Raw genomic sequence first — 13,368 nt, forward strand, 5'->3', positions numbered from 1 at the left:
GAAATGCTTCCCTTCATTGAATCATCAGGCAAACTGTGTGGGGGAAAAAAGAAAAATAAATAACATTTTAAAATCTCCTATTTAGGGCCTAAGACATGCCCAGCCCATGTGGCTATGGAAAGGAGGACTTGGCCGCAGAGCACAGAGCACCACAGCAAGGAAAGCAGGGTCTAAGGGCAGGGCTGGAGGGTGCTGGAAGCCAAGGGTCTGCCTAACATCCTCCCTCCTCCCATCCCCCCATTCAGTGCTCTTGCCCTTGGGCTGCACATGTGAGGCTCACAGATTTCTTCAAAAGGCATACAAGCATTTATCACTACTAACCATAAGTCACACGTGAGGATAAAGTCTATGCTATACAAACATACATACACATCTTTTATTTGGGAATTTATCATTTGGCTTAATTTCTTGAAGAATACACAATCTAAAATATTGAGTATCTAGCTCCTTATGATTAACATCACTAAGATCCTTAAAAATATTTAGCAAGTGTACATTTACAAATGGCATTAGAAAAAGCAGTATGAATATTTTAAGAGCCCTGAAATTCTGCTTTCTCCCCTTTACAAATGAGGAAAGATGGAAAAAAGTACAAACACTGAAAAAAAGCAAAAATTAAAACCTTTGCATCTCCATGAAACTGTTAATAAAATATCATTACAGAAACAGGTGCAAAATTAAATTGTATTTTTAGAATATTTTGAGACAGGAGAAATTGCTTTTTCTGTTTTTTTCAGAAAAAAAATTTTGAAGGAAGAAATTGGATTTTTAAAACTCTTTAAGAAAGTAAGACCTCACCATGAAAGAATTCTGGGCATAGAATATATCATAAGAAAGGCAGGAATGCCAAGAGTATGTGAAAAAAGATGCTGAAAATGAGAATGAGAAGATAGATCATAATGTTTTAAGAAAATGAGGATCTGGTGTTGGAAATAATTCAAGGATTAAAAAATAAACTCTTATTGTAACAAATCGTTAACTGTCAAAAGACAGATCCTGAATGCTCATAAGCCCCCAAATTAATAAACATAAAAATGTTTGCACAAACTCCTACCTTTTCCTGTTGAGCAGTGTAGAACAGTGCTTAAGTACACTGGCTATGGAGACAGGCTTGAGTAGAAATCTCCACTGCCACTTACTAACAGTGTGGTCTTAGACAAGTTCCCCAACTTTCAGGTTTTTCATCTGTGGAATGAAGATAATGTCACCTACCTTATATGATTATTAGAAGGACCAACTGAAATAAAGTATGTAATGTCTGCAAAAACACTTTGCACAATCTTGGCATAAAACTCAATAAACTGTAACTATTATTATTAGTTACCAGTATTTTTAAAAAGCAGATTAGTACAATGAGAAACTGAGCTAAAAAACTAAAAATAGAACTACCATATGATCCAGCAATCCCGCTACTGGGCATATATCTGGAGAAAACCATAATTTGAAAAGATACATGCACACCAGTGTTCATTGCAGCACTATTTACAATAGTCAAGACATGGAAGCAACCTAAATGTCCATCAACAGAGGAATGAATAAAGAATGTGGTACCTATATATGATGGAATATTACTCAGCCATAAAAAGGAACAAAGTAATGTCATTTGCAGCAACCTGGATGGACCTAGTGATTATCATACTAAGTGAAGAAAGTCAGACAGAGAAAGACAAATATCATATGATATCACTCCTATGTGGAATCTAATTTTAAAAAATTATACAAATGAACTTATTTACAAAACAGAAACAGACTCACAGATTTCAAAAACAAACTTATGGTTACAAAGGGGAAACACGGGAAGGAGGGATAAATTAGGAGCTTGGGATTAACATACACACACTACTATATGTAAAATAGATAACCAACAAGGACCTACTGTATGTCACAGGGAACTCTACTCAGTATTCTGTAAAAACCTCTATGGGTAAAGAATCTGAAAAAGAATAAATATATGTATATGTATAGCTGAATCACTTTGCTGTACACCTGAAACTAACACAACATTGTAAATCAACTGTACTCCAATAAAATTTAAAAAGAGAGAGAGAAACTGAGAAGTTTGGTCAATATTAGTACAAGGCCCAAACCCCAGAGAATACACAGCTTCCCCTCTTACTCAACTGAGAGCCACAAAGTAGATGTCTGGTCGCCCCGCAATAAGCAGTGATAGAAATAAAGTCCTGATTAGGCCAACTGTAAAACTCACAGCTTCTACTTCGACATTTCTAATGGGAAGTGGGAAGAATAAGGAAAACAGGTGATGGACAAAAAACGAGTGTATTCCATTTTCTTCACCAACTCTGGCAATGCCCGACACTAAAGTCTGCTTTGGAAAGTGTTGTGTTCACGCACATTCAGATTCTCATCTTTTCCCTTCTGATCTATCTCTAGCGCCATCGTAAAGCCAAAGTGCTATAATGGCACCTCCTCTGCATAAACAAGACTAGTATCCTGGGTTCTCCTGTATTTTCAACAAGAGCCCAAAATGAAAGACCTCTGCTCATATCTAATCTCATTTCAAAGCATATTTCCGGTTTTAGTTCATCCCAACTCCCAAGACCTGAGTTTAGAATAGGTGATTTATATTGGTGTTTCAATTATTTTTAGTAACATAAAACCAATAAATGTGCTCTAGTACTTGGTTGTCACCAGTATACAAAATCTCCAGTACCAGTACATCTCACACTGGCATGTGAGAAAAGAAAAAAAGAAAAAGAAATCCCACCCTTTCCCTCTTCACTTCCTCACTTATTGTTTTTATTTTCATTTTATTATATCTACTTCCAAAAATCAAAATTCTTCTTGGTTCTCTCTGAAGTAATGTCCCTGATTTCCATTCACCATTAAACATTCCATATGTTTTTGCATATCTACTTAGAGAGATTTCATTCCTTACCTTTTGTTTCCTTCCCTTCTAGATCGTGCCTTTATAGATATATCACATACACAGACCAGATGGGTAGATAGACCACATGGACAGACAGACAGACAATTAGATAAATTATTCTGACTTCCTTTTTCAGGAGACAAAGCTCTTTACAGTGAGGACAATGTAAGAATTAAATGAATTACTCTTTATTTTCTTGATGTGCTATTTGTTTCTATTTCCCACTTCACATTAAAATATAATAATCGTAGTATCATTTAAAAAATGAGCCACTCCATCAAAAACCTTTTCACTATCTCTTAGTTAACTGCTCTGACTGCCTAAGCTACCACTCTCCCCATTAATTAGAAAATGATTATCTGGTTTTTAGTTCACTTAAAATCTTCTGAAACCATGAATGCTTAATGCTTATGGGAACTTAAAGTACAGGAAAACTTAGTCATAACTTTTTCCAAGCGAGCTTTGTGCACATGTTGAGGGTTTTCCACAGCTGAGAATAACTTACTAAATGATCTATGTATTCAAGAAAGTTTAAAAAAAGTTTTATCCCTTTTTCCTCTACCCAAAGAGAACTTCAAGAATTTCTGTTTCTCCTACAACTTCAAACTACTCTGAGACTTCTATTATCTCTGTTTCCATATTCAGTTTCTAAAAGAATACAGTGGTAGTGTAGACTATTTATATATGTGTGTTTAAGGATATGTGTGTGTCTGTGTGTGTGTATACATTTTGTTAAATTTTTTCTGTTAAAAATTTTGGCTATCTATGTAATCCCTATTTAAGGTAAGTAATATCTAGCTTCTGGTTAGCTATCAACATGAACAAATGGCTAGAAATATTTTTATCAAATACATAGACCACTAATTGGGATGATCTGACTTAAAATACGTGCTATATAGCAAATGTGAATTTCACTTTGGAGGTTTCCAGGGGAGCACCTTATTATAGAGGCAGGCAGAACTTCTCCAGAGTACTGAAATCAAGGTGTAAGAAGATCACTCTAAGGTAACCAAGGTATAAGAAGCTCAAATTGTAAGATATATCATACATATAGAGACACCTTGGGCAGAGGAAAGAACGGGTTGCAAGCAAGACTACTAAATTGAATGTCATACAAAACTAAATTGTAATCACAGTATAATAAGTAGAGGTAAGCTACAGCTTTCAACTTTATTCTTAACACGTATTTTCTGTCTTATTCAATCTCTCACAATTAGAAGACATAAACCTTTTCTCATGAGTTTTCTTTTGCTTACAATGAATTTATTGCTGTTGGTTACTATTTTTTCAATATCCCTCTAACACATGATTAATAAAACAATCACTGAGTACCCTCCATATGTCAGGAACTCTGTTTGTACTAGAAATATCCAGTGAAAAAATTAAAACCCTGTCATCAAGAATATTGTTATCTAGCTGGAGAACCATTAAATAAGGAGGAAATGAACACACAGAGTGATCAGAATTAAGACAAACATGAGCCCATGGAGCTATGAGAGCACAGAGGAGTGGTACCAAATCCAGGCCTGGAGGAAGCAAAGTTAAAGCCCAGTCTTTCATTTTTCTCCAATAATCACTTCTGATTATAGATAAGTATTTTGGTAAATTTAAGGTAAAACTGAAGAGATGGGGAAAGAAAAAACAGAATGAGTTTTACTCCCTTGCAGAGTCCACCTTCTAAATTCCTAACCTCAGTCTTGCATGACCTTCTTGGAGGACTCAACTTGGTTCCACTGGTTGCTCTCTAATTTCCTCTCCTGTTGCACCTGCTCTTCCCATTGTGGCTTCAGAGTAAAAGGAACTGGCCTGTTTGTACCCAGATTTGCAGCTGGTACTAGTCAATCATTATTACTTCATTCATAAATAAAATATAATGAATAGGTAGTAAAATTAATGCTCAATTTTGTCTAACTAATACTAGAACCATGATTAGATCCAGGCCTTCTAACTAATAAAATTCTCCTTCTAAGCTCTGATGCAGTTAAAAGTGCTAAATCCAGCATCAAGATTAAGGTAAAGTTGCTAGCTAACATTAAGAATGATAAAATAGCACTGCTTATTTTAATCTTAAAAAACAACTAAAATAAAATTATACAAAACCTCAGGCTTCCAATATGTTTCCAGATCACTAACATAGCCCTCATTTCCCACCATACCACAAACACACACACACACACACACACTCAAACAGGTCTGATCAAAGTGAAACAAATCAACACAGACAATGAGAAAAAAATTACACTTTATTTTCACTGTAATTGGTATACTAATAGAAAATAAAAACTGGTATGCATGTAGTAATTTACATAAAAGCAGATAAGTATTAGAAAAGACATATTAAAAGAAGAGGAAAAAAATGAGAAGCAAATAGGATTGACCGTGAGCAAATCTGCTGGCAGTGATGACATAGCAATCAGCAATGGTGACAGAGGTGGCAAGGAGCAGGCTCAGCCAATGGAAAGATGCCAGCAATAAAAATAAAACAGGAGTTCTGCAATGGAGTGGAAGAAAGAAGCAAAACTATGCATATATTTCTATTTTCCCTCTTACAGTTTATGTAAGGAGAGACCAAAAGCAACCAGTGACTCAAGTAAGGAAGAAGAGGAGGAAGTGAAAGAAGAAGAAAGAAGGGAAGGAAAGGAAGAAAGAAAAGGACAAAAAGACCATAATAGCATAAAATAACTCAGATTGACCAAAGATGCTCACACAATCATTATCCTCAAAGTACCAATGGCATACCAACTAATACATCCCTGCAATCTAAGGGAGAAGGTTCCAGTTCTGGGTTAAATATAAGTACACCCCAGTCAATCTATCCCATTGAATACAACAACAACAACAAAAAAACAATAAAACCCAGACAGATTGGATAGAACAGATATTTGAAAACTCTGAAAAGTTAACTGTACCAGGTGGATTCTGGGAAAGAACAGCATTTGAAATACTGTCACGCTGGTTTACTATTTTTTTCCTCAAGTAACTGTCACCTAAACTCAATATGCTTAAAGTAGACAACAGGGTGCAGGCAGAAAGAGCTCCAGGAGAAGCCCTCTAGCTTTCCTCAAGGAATGGAAAGGGCACTACTAATGCTCAGAAAGACTGCTTTGTTCCCCCACATGCAGCCTCCAAGTAATCCTGTGGTAGTGGCAACAGGCAGAGACAATGGGAGCATGCAAAAACCAAAACTGAGAGAGGGGAGGCTTCTCCTCTGTTTAGAGGACCTGTGATTATAACAATGTGGGGCAAACACCCATTGCTTTTATCCTCCATCAGTCCCCCTACCAACTGTCTCTTGGCCTTAGATGCAGAGGTACTTGCAGAAGTGCACAGCAGTGTATGGTAACTAAAGTCCTAGTTTTCTGAGTAGACAACTATTAAGAGGAACACCAAGAAACTGCAAAGTTTGAGGGATATTTTGGACTGTAAAAGCTCAGGAAAGCAAACTCATAAAGTCATTTAGGAACTCCTAAGCTCACCTCTGACCTGCACCCAAACTCTTTCTATGAGGTCAGCATCACCCTGATAACAAAACCAAAGACAAGAGGCACACACACAAAAAATTATAGGCCAATATAACTGATGAACATAGATGCAAAAATCCTCAACAAAATATTAGCAAACTGAATCCAACAATACATAAAAAGATCATACACCATGATCAAGTGGGATTTATCCTAGGGATACAAGAATTTTTCAATATCCACAAATCGATGTGATACACCACAGTAACAAACTGAAGAATAAAATCTATATGATTAACTCAATAGATGCAGGAAGAGCTTTTGTCAAAATTCAACACCTCTTTATGATAAAAACTGTCCAGAAAGTGGGCATAGAGGGAACATACGTCAACATAATAAAGGTCATATACGACAAACCCACAGCTAACATCATACTCAATGGTGAAAAACTGAAAGCATTTCCTCTAAGATCAGGAACACGATGAGGATGCCCACTCTTGACACTTCTATTCAACATAGTATTAGAAGTCCTAGCCACAGCAATCAGACAAGAAAAAAAAAAGGAATCCAAATTGAAAAGAAAGAAGTAAAACTGTCACTTTGCAGATGACATGATATTACACATAGCGAGCCCTAAAGATGCCACCAGAAGACTACTAGACCTCATCAGTAAATTCAGTAAAGTTGCAGGATACAAGATTAATATGCCGAAATCTGTTGCATTTCTATACACTAACAACAAATTATCAGAAGGAAAAATTAAGGCAAAAATCCCATTTACTACCACATCAAAAAAAAAAAAACCACCTAAGAATAAATCTACCTAGGTTGGTAAAAGACATATACTCTGAAAATTATAAGATGCTGATGAAAGAAATTGAAGATGACACAAACAGATGAAAATATATACCATGTTCCTGTATTAAAAGAATCAATATTGTTAAAATGACCATACTACCCAAGGATCTGCAATCTACAGATTCAATGCAATCCTTATCAAAATATTGATACCAGTGACATTTTTCACAGAACTGGAACAAAAAACTTTTAAATTTCTATGGAAGCACAAAAGATCTCAAATAGCCAAAACAATCTTGAGAAAGAAGAACCAACCTGAAGGAATCAGACTCCTTGACTTCAGACTATATTACAAAGCTACAGTAATCAAAACAGTATGTCACTGGCACAAAAACAGACACATACCACAATGGAACAGAATAGAGAGCCCAGAAATAAACCCACACATGTATGGTCAATTAATCTACAATAAAGGAGGCAAGAATATACAATGTAGAGAAGACAGTCTCTTCTATAAGGGGTGCTTGGAAAACTGGACAGCTACATGTAATAGAATGAAATTAGAACATTCCTTAACACCATATACAAAAATAAACTAAAAATGGATTAAAGACCTAAACATAAGACCAGAAACCATAAAACTCTTAGAGGAAAACATAGGGAGAACACACTTTGACATAAATCATAGCAATATTTTTTTGGATGTGTCTCCTAAAGCAAAGTAATTAAAAGCAAAAATAAACAAATGGGACCTAATTAAACTTAAACGCTTCTGCATAGCAAAGAAAACCACTGACAAAATGAAAAGAAAACCTACTGAATGGGAAAAAATATTTGCAAATGATATGACCAATAAGAGGTTAATATAGTATATATATATTTAGCTCATGCAATTTAATATCAAAAAAATAAACAACCCGATTTAAAAATGGGCAGAAGACCTGAATAGACAGTTTTCTAAAGAGGACATGCTGGTGGCCAACAGGTACGTGAAAAGATATTCAACATTGCTAATCATCAGGGATATGCAAATCAAAACCACAATGAGATATCACCTCATTGTCAGAGTGGCTATTATAAAAAAGAACACAAATAAATATTGCTGAGGATGTGGAGAAAAGGGAACCCTTGTACACCCTAAAAGTATGGGAATGTAAATTAGTGCAGCCACTGTGAAAAACGGTATGGAGGTTTCCCAAAAAACTAAAAATAGAACTACCATAGGACCCAGCAATTCCACTTCTCGGTATTTATCTGAAAAAAAACAAAACACTAATTTGAAATGAACATATATGAACATTGCACCCCAATGTTCATAACAGCATTATTTATAATTGCCAAGATATGGAAGCAACCTAATTGTCCATCAACAGATGAATGGATAAAGAACATGTAATATAGATATACACAATGGAATACTCCTAAGCCATAAAGAGAATTAAATTTTACCATTTGCAACAATATGGATTGACTTGGAGGGTATTATGCTAAGTAAAATAAGTCAGACAGAGAAAAACAAATACTGTACAATGTCACTTATGTGGAATCTGAAAAAATACAACAAACTCGTGAATACAACAAAAAATAAATAAATAGATACAGAGAACAAACTAGTGGTTACAAGTGGGGAGACTGAAGGGGGCAATATAAGGGTAGGGGATTAAGAGATACAAACTATTATGTATAAAATAAGCTATAAGGATATGTTGTGCAACACAAGGAACATAGCCAATATTCTGTAGTAACTATAGATGAAGTATAACCTTTAAAAATTGTGAATCACTGTATTGTATACCCATAACTTATATAATATTATACATCAACTATACTTCAATTAAAAACTAAAAAACTGAACCTCTACACCACAGCTCTGGTCAAGTCTGACCACTGGATGGCACACACGCAGGAAAACAACATAGTGCTACAAAGACTGTAAAAATGCAACTGACATTGGAACCACAGTCTACAGCAGTGAGTTGGAACCAGTTCCCTGAACCTAACCAGGTTGGCTCCCTGCTGAAACAAAACTATTAACATTATCCATAGAATTGAAATGATATCATAGTCTTATAATATTCAAAATGTCCAGAATATAATCCAAACTTACTCATCACACAAATAACTTGCAAAATCTCAAAGTGCAGGGGAAAAGATAAAGGATGTTAATGCTGAGATGACAAAGATGTTGGAATTATCAGAGATTCTAAAGTAGCTATTATAAAAATACTCCATGAATCAATCAAAAACATTCTTGAACCAATGGAAAAATAGAAAATTTCATCACTTAAACAGACAATATAAAAAAGAAACAAGTGAAATGTTTTGAACTGAAAACAAACAAAATTTTTAAATAACTGGGTAACATCAATAGCAGAACAAACATAACAGAAAAATGAATAAGTGGACTAGAAAATGTATCAATAGAAATTATTCAATCTGAAAAACAAAGTGAAAAAAGATTTTTTTTTAATGAACAAAACCTTAAGAGACTTATGCAACTATAACAGAAGGGCTAACATTTGTGTCATCTGTGTCTAAGAAAGAAAGGAGAAAGTGTGGTGCTTAAAAAAAAGTATTTAAAGAAATAAACTTCATGAAATACATTAATACAGATTCAAAAAGCTCAGAAAAGCCCAACAGGAGAAATCCAAAGAAATTATGCCCAGACATATGATAATTCAACTGCTAAAAATGAAATACAAAGAAAAACAACCAGATATATTAACAGTGCTTTATATATAAAGGAAAAATAATTTGAAAAACTCAAATTTTTCATCAGAAACACTGGATTCCAAGAGAGTGGAACAACATATTTAAAGAGATGAAAGAAAGGAACTGTCAACTAAGAATTCTATATCCAGCAAAACTTTCAGGAATGAAGATATGCTTTCAAAGAAATGTTGAAGGAAACTCCTTCAGACAAAAGGGAAATAAATGTATCAGAAGATAAATTTGGAATATCAAAAATTAAGAAAAAGTAATAAAAATAAAAAATATCTCAGTAAATAGGGAGACTATTCTTTTCTTCTTGGTTCTTTAAAATATGTTCAACAGTTGAAAACAAAAAATATAACAATGTGTGATGGGATTTACAATTTAACTAGATGTAATTTATAAGACAATAATATAAAGAAGAGAAAGTACATAGTAATACATGGTTGTAAGTTCTTTACTTTTCTCTTTAAGTGACAAAATACTGATTCTAAGTAGGCTGTGAAAAGTTTAATATGCATATAGTAAGCCCTAGAGCAACTACTAAAAATATATAAAGAGATACAATAAAACACTATACATTAAAATAGAACACTAAAAAAATATTCAACTGTTCCAAAACAAGGCAGAAAAAGAAAAATAAAGGAAAAAAAGTAGACCAAACATAAATACTAAGATACTAAAATTTTAGGCATAGCCCAAACATATAAGTAGCTACATTACACACAAATACTCAAAAAGTAAATGAAAAGACAAAGATTGTGAAAATCGATTTTTTAAGACTCTTTTCCTTCAATAATTTCCTTTTCCTTTGAAATTATTATATTCCTAGATAAACAAAAGCTGAGAGAGTTCTTTACCACTAGATCTGCCTGCCTTGCAAGAAATGCTCAAGGTTGTCCTACAGGGTGAAATGAAAGAGCACTAAATGGTAACTCAAATCTGTGTGAAGAAATAAACATCTTAGTAAAGATATGGGCAATCATAAAAGCTAGTATTATTATAACAATGGTTTGTAACTCCACTTTTTGTTTTATACATGCTTTAAAGGACTAGTATATATTTTTTAAATTATTAGTCTAGAAGCTAGTAATATTGCAACTTTAGTTTGTAATTCCATGTGTCTACATAATTTCAGAGACTAAGCATTTAAAATAATTATTTTTTAAAAAGTGGTTCTGAAGAACCTAGGGACAGGACAGGAATAAAGACACAGTCATAGAGAACGGACTTGAGGACACGGGGAGTGGGAAGGGTAAGCTGGGACGAAGAGAGTGCCATGGACATATATACACTACCAAATGTAAAATAGATAGCTAGTGGGAAGCAGCCACACAGCACAGGGAGGTCAGCTTGGTGCTCTGTGACCACCTAGAGGGGTGGGATAGGGAGGGTGGGAGGGAGACACAAGAGGGAGGAGATATGGGGATATATGTATATGTATAGTTGATTCACTTTGTTATAAAGCAGAAACTAACACACCATTGTAAAGCAATTATACTCCAATGAAGATGTTAAAAAAAATTAAAAAAATAATAATATTTATTAGTTTATATTTGGGGGGCACACATTGTATAGAGATGTAATTTTGTGTCATCTATACAAAAAAGGGTGGATATGGACCTGTAAAAGAGCAGAAGTTTGTATGTTATTGAAGTTAAGCTGGTGTAAATTCAAATTAGAGTGTTATAAATTTAGGATGTTAAATGTAATCCCCATGGTAACCACACATACAAAAAAAAAAGCTATAGAATGTACACAAGAGAAAATGAGAATGGAATTTAAACGTTTCCTACCAAAAAAATCAACTAAGCACTAAAGAAAAGAGTAATGCATGAAATGAGAGACAAAGGAGCTATTAGGCATATAGAAAACAAAGAGCAGAATGATGACAGAAGTCCCTCATCAGTAATTTATTTAAATGCAATGGATTAAACTTGACAATCAAAACACAGAGATTGGCAGAATGGATAAAAACACATGACCTAACTATATGATGCCTACAAGATACTCATTTTAGATTCAAAGATACAAACAGATTGAAAGTGAAAATACAGCAAAAGATATCCCATGCAAATAGTAACCAAAAGTGAGCAGAGTGGCTATACTAACATCAGTCAAAGTAGACTTTAAATCAAAAAAGTTCACGAGACAAATAAGACATTATATATTAATAAAAAATTCAATATATCAAGAATATATAACAATTATAAACATTTATGCACCCCAAAATATATAAGCAAAATATATAAGCAAAAGCTGACAGAATTGAAGGAAGAAATTGTTCTACAAAAGTAGGTGGGTACTTCAATACCCCACACTCAATAATAGATAGAACAACCAGACAGAAGTTAAATAAGACAGAAGTTAATTAAACAACACAGTAAACCAACTAGATCTAATAGACATAAACAGGACCCTCTCCCCAATAAGAGCAGCAGACATATTTTTCTGAAGTGCTTATGGGAAATTTTCCAGGATAGACTGTGTTGGGCCACAAATTAAGTCTCAGTAGATTTTTTTTTTCTTTTTTGCGGTACGTGGGCCTTTCACTTTTGTGGCCTCTCCTGTTGTGGAGCAGGGGCTCCGGATGCACAGGCTCAGCAGCCATGGCTCACGGGGCCTAGCCGCTCTGCGGCATGCAGGATCTTCCCAAACAGGGGCACGAACCTGTGTCCCCTGCATCGGCAGGCAGACTCTCAACCACTGCACCACCAGGGAAGCCCAAGTCTCAGTAGATTTAAAACGATAGATATCATACAGATTATCTTCACCAACCACAAGATATCATACAAAGTATCTTTACCAACCACAATGTAATGAGCTTAGAAAGTCAATAACAGTAATAAAACTGAAAAATTTTAAAAATTGGGGGAAATTAAATAACACACTTTTGAATGATCAGTGAATCAAAGAAGAAATCACAAGGAAAATTAGAAAATAATTAAATGAATGAAAATGAAAATGCAACGTACCAAAACATACCAAAAACCTGGGACACAGTGAAAGCAGTGGTAAGGGGAAATTTATAGCTATAGATGCTTACATTAAAAAACAAGAATGACCTCAAAACAACAATCTAGCTTTACAACTTAAGGAACTAGGGACTTCCCTGGTGGCGCAGTGGTTAAGAATCCACCTGCCAATGCAGGGGACAGTAGTTCGATCTCTGGTCTGGGAAGATCCCACATGCCACGGAGCAACTAAGCCCGTGCACCATAACTACCGAGCCTGCGCACCACAACTGCTGAGCCTGTGTGCTGCAACTACTGGAGCCTGTATGCCTAGAGCCCGTGCTCCACAAGAGAAGCCCCCATTCTCTGCAACTAGAGAAAGCCTGTGCACAGCAATGAAGACCCAAAGCAACCAAAAAAAAAAAAAAAAAAACTTAAGGAAATAGAAAAAAAACAAACAAAACCTAAAGATAGCTGAAGGAGCATAACCGAGATAAACAAAATAGAGATTAGGAAAACAATAAAGAAAATTAATGAATCTGAAAGTTGGTTCTTT

The 13,368-nt window shown here is 34.8% G+C and overlaps 1 pseudogene; it reads left to right on the forward strand.

The window, feature by feature from the left end:
* The first annotated feature begins 8,114 nt into the window (after nucleotides 1–8,114).
* The window catches only part of LOC132486765 (beta-citrylglutamate synthase B-like), a 76,108-nt pseudogene continuing 70,854 nt past the window's right edge, over nucleotides 8,115–13,368 (forward strand).

The sequence above is a fragment of the Mesoplodon densirostris genome, chromosome 3 (genome assembly GCF_025265405.1).
Source record: "Mesoplodon densirostris isolate mMesDen1 chromosome 3, mMesDen1 primary haplotype, whole genome shotgun sequence".
NCBI lineage: Eukaryota > Metazoa > Chordata > Mammalia > Artiodactyla > Ziphiidae > Mesoplodon > Mesoplodon densirostris.